At 54.3% G+C, this 3,679-nt stretch overlaps 1 long non-coding RNA gene across 1 annotated transcript in view; it reads left to right on the forward strand.

Moving 5' to 3' along the window:
* LOC111743760 overlaps positions 1 to 3,615 on the forward strand; it is a 21,690-nt gene extending 18,075 nt beyond the window's left edge. Inside the window, exon 4 of the long non-coding RNA XR_002781859.1 lies at positions 3,605 to 3,615. This is a non-coding gene — a long non-coding RNA (uncharacterized LOC111743760). The remainder of the gene's footprint in view (positions 1 to 3,604) is intronic.
* The last annotated feature ends 64 nt before the right edge of the window (positions 3,616 to 3,679 follow it).

Raw genomic sequence — 3,679 nt, forward strand, 5'->3', positions numbered from 1 at the left:
GTGATTGTGGCTCGCCTGGCCACGCCGGGAGGAGATGTGAGCGGGAGGCAAAGCGGAGCGCGGTTGGTGGGGTGTCGGCTGTGTGTGGCCTGCTGGGCACAGGGAGGAGGGAGCTGTGGTGTCCCGGGGATGCTGACCAGCCCCAGAGATGCCCCCTGCGTCCCTGGCGAAGTGGAAAGGTGAGCCCAGGAAGGGACCAGAGCTAGTGAGGCCTGTTGAGGAAAACTTTTTCCACCTCGCCCCCCAGATTGGAGACACCATCAGTCCAACGCATTTGGCCCTGATTCTTGAAGTCTGGTTATGAATTACCCAGAAGTTTCAAAAGTTGAAACCTCACAGAGATTGTCCTGGGAGCCAGATTCTCGTGACAGAAGACAGCTCAGCCATGCCCGGGCACCCGTGTGGCAGATGACCTTTTCGCCTTTTTTGGGGTTTTTTGTTTTTTTGTTTTTTTAATATCAGGGTCCACATCCTACCGAGCATTGAGTTTTAGAGCTTTTCCTTTACACGCTTGACCTCGAGGCTGCTTTTGTGTCTTTTTCTTGCCCTGTTATGTGAATAAAACGCCCAACTGGTTTAATTTTCTGCGTGTGAAGGTTTTTTTTTTTGTTCCACTCACTTTGTATCCTTGCCCAAGAGAGCAGCCGTGGCAGAGGACTTCCTACGGCAGGCGAGGGCCAGCTGGGGGCTCTCCAAGGACAAGCCAGGAGGAGCCCAGCACCGCTCTGAGACCCAGGGCGGGAGAGAGAGGGGCCCCCACTCACCTGAAACTCTGCTTGGCTGTTCCATGTGGGGCTATTCTCGAAAAATCCAGCAGAACAGGCTTCAGGATGTGGTCCTCCCAGCAGCGGATAAGGTTTCTCTCTGCCTCTGGGGTGCTCAGTGTCTTCCACCCTGAGCCTCCATCCAGAGACGCACATTAGCATCCCAATTCAACACCTGCAGGACTGACTTTGCTCTTTTTGAAGGTGTTTCTCCGGTGAATCCTCTTGCATAACCTTTGACCGGGCCCTAAAGACGTGTGTCTGGTTCAAAAACCATCAGCAGGAAAGTTGTCGAGGTCACCCTTCCTGTCACTGGCTCTTTAATTTCAGAGTGGGCCACTTTCGCCCAGACTTGCTTTCTCTGTCTAAAATGGAGGGGAATCATTTGTTTCGTTTTTGTTTTTCTCGTTGCAGAAATAGAAAGCGGAGCGATAACATCTGTTTTTTTTTTGTTTTGTTTTGTTTTTGCAGGGGAGTTTTACCGGTTGGAAAAAAAAAAAAGGCATTACATATTTATCTTTAATTATCGAAAGAACCCTGACTCAGGTATTATTATCATGCCCACAGCCACAGAGCTGAGAAGCAGAGACACTTATGTTTTGGGTGATGGTTTGTGCCTTTTGAGATCTTTAGCATTCGAGGAGAAAAAGGCAGGAGGCTGTTCATGACCTTTATCGGCGGCGCTGTGCTGCCGTCTGAGCGACTTCATTCTGCTAGATTCTCAATTTCATGTCCTCCCCGAAAACAAAGCGAGAGATGGGGTCGAGTGAGCGTAAACGAATCGGGAGGCTCTGGCTAGAAAGAAATGGCCAAGATTTGTGCAAGGGTTTTAGGGTTTAAAAACCGGAACTATGGGAAGAAACAAAAGCTAAGAGTTCTTATGGTAAAAAAAATGCGTTCTTGGGAAGAATCAGCCCTGCGCTCTTAGCCCCGGACTGGTCCGAGATGGTCATCTCTCGATGTCCGGTGGTCTGGATAATGGATGTCAGGTGGTCTGCACACGTGACCATTCTTTCCTAAGTCCTGCAGGGGTCAATCAGAGGGCTATCGATAGCATTTATATAGATCTGGAAAATTTAAAAGTTTAAGCTCTCGTGCTAGATAAAGCAGGAATAGAATTGGTTCCTCAGGCCTGAGCCCACTCGATTGTAGTAATTTAGCAGCTTGCCTAGAGTGACTCCATTTTATTTCTTTTCTCTTTCCTCCATAGATACTATTATTATTTTTCTGGGTTTTACATGAAAACTGAAGCTCAGGGAAGGTAGGGAACTCCGCGCCAAGGCTGTGGCCGGGGGCGTGAGCCCAGGACCCACGGCTGTGCTCTCCGCCCGTTCCAGCTGCCACCGTTTCTGCTCCCTCTGAGGCACGGCCAGTGACCGTGAGGAAGAGGAGGGGGTTAGCCGTAATCACATCCAGCTGGCGTTCCTGGTTCCCATATACTGATCCAAGAAGCTGGAAACCCTCTAAAAGGGGAGTCGAGGTACTCACCAGCACATCATACTCTGGGTTTTTGAGATGCCGAGATTCCTTAGCTGCTGATTTGCCAAGGTCAAGGTACAGAGGGGAGGACGCGGGACTGGGGCTGGGGCTGAAGCCAGGGCTGGGTGTTGGGGGGAAAGGAGCGTGTCTTTTACTTTCTCCCACTTCCTCGTGTGACTTCCGCCGCCACGGTAACTGTCCCCATGCAGCCAGCCCTCTGTCACCCGCTCCAGGGCCCTGGGGCCACAGGCCAAAGCCCTAGGCCAGCAGGAAGCCACCCCCAGAACAGCAGGAGCACTGGCACACCTGGCTTCAAATCCTCCAGCCCCGTGACCTTGGACAAGTTCCCCAGCTCCTTGGAATTTCAGGGTTGGGCTGGGTTTCGTTTGTAGAGTAAATAGTATCTGCTTTAGAGGGTTCTTTGGAAGACGAAATATGGGTTGCGCTGAGAACCGAGTATGCAGGGTATCACGTGTTCTTCCTTCGCCCCTGACCCGTGGGAGGGAGGGGGGGGGAAGGGAAGCCAGAGACAGCAGGAGAGAGGGAAGGGGCGCCACCTGCCTCCGGCGCAGTTGGTGTTTTTCCTTCTTCACCTCGAACTGATCCTTTCTCTGAGGGTGGCCTCTAGGTTTGCATGGGGGTTAGAGCGCCCCCTTTCCCTTAGCTTGAAAAGGGACCCACTTGGAGCTTCAGGGGAGGGAGGGTCAGGGCTGCGGAGGACAGGGAGGAAAAGTTCATCCCCCAGGTGGCGGGGGGGGGGGTGGCTGAATGACAGGAAGGGTTTTGTTTGGAGCTTTCTCTCTCTTCCAAAGCGAAGACCCTGAACTCGCTTGGGTGGCTGGTCCCCAACACCCAAGCTGTCTTCTCTGTGACGTGGGGATGCAGGAGTCCTGTCAGCTCCCCATTCACAGTGCTCAGGGGACAAGCAAGCTGCCTGAGGACCGATGGGAAGGCCGGGGGCTCTCGGGGGAGGTGGCAGGTCTCTCCGCAGTGGCTCATTGCAAACACGCAGGGGACCAGCTCGCTCCGTAGTGACAACCCCAAGCACTGGGAAGGCAAATCTGTGCTTCCGTTAACCACCCAGGAGTCTCTTGTTCGTGGCCATCCATTCACCCAGCAAATCCGTTCTGAGCGCCTGCCCTGGAGCCCCGCCGAGGCCCTGGGCTCCGTGCGCACTTGGGCAGGGTGTGAGAATGCCCTAGGCCAACACGGGACGGAGGGGCAAGGGGCCCGGGTACCCCCTGCCTCCTGCTCGCAGGAGAGCGCTTTGCTGTGTGGCTCTGAACTGCCATTGCTCCTCTCGGGACAGGCCACGCTCCATCCTCGGTGACAGAGTGCAGCCTGTCCCCCCGCCCTGGCAGTCTGCGTCTGAGGAATAGCCTCGCCCCCCCCCCGCCCCCCCTTCGATCGCTGCTCAGCTTTTATTTCCCGGGGTC

The sequence above is a fragment of the Pteropus vampyrus genome, unplaced genomic scaffold (genome assembly GCF_000151845.1).
Source record: "Pteropus vampyrus isolate Shadow unplaced genomic scaffold, Pvam_2.0 Scaffold121, whole genome shotgun sequence".
Lineage (NCBI taxonomy): Eukaryota > Metazoa > Chordata > Mammalia > Chiroptera > Pteropodidae > Pteropus > Pteropus vampyrus.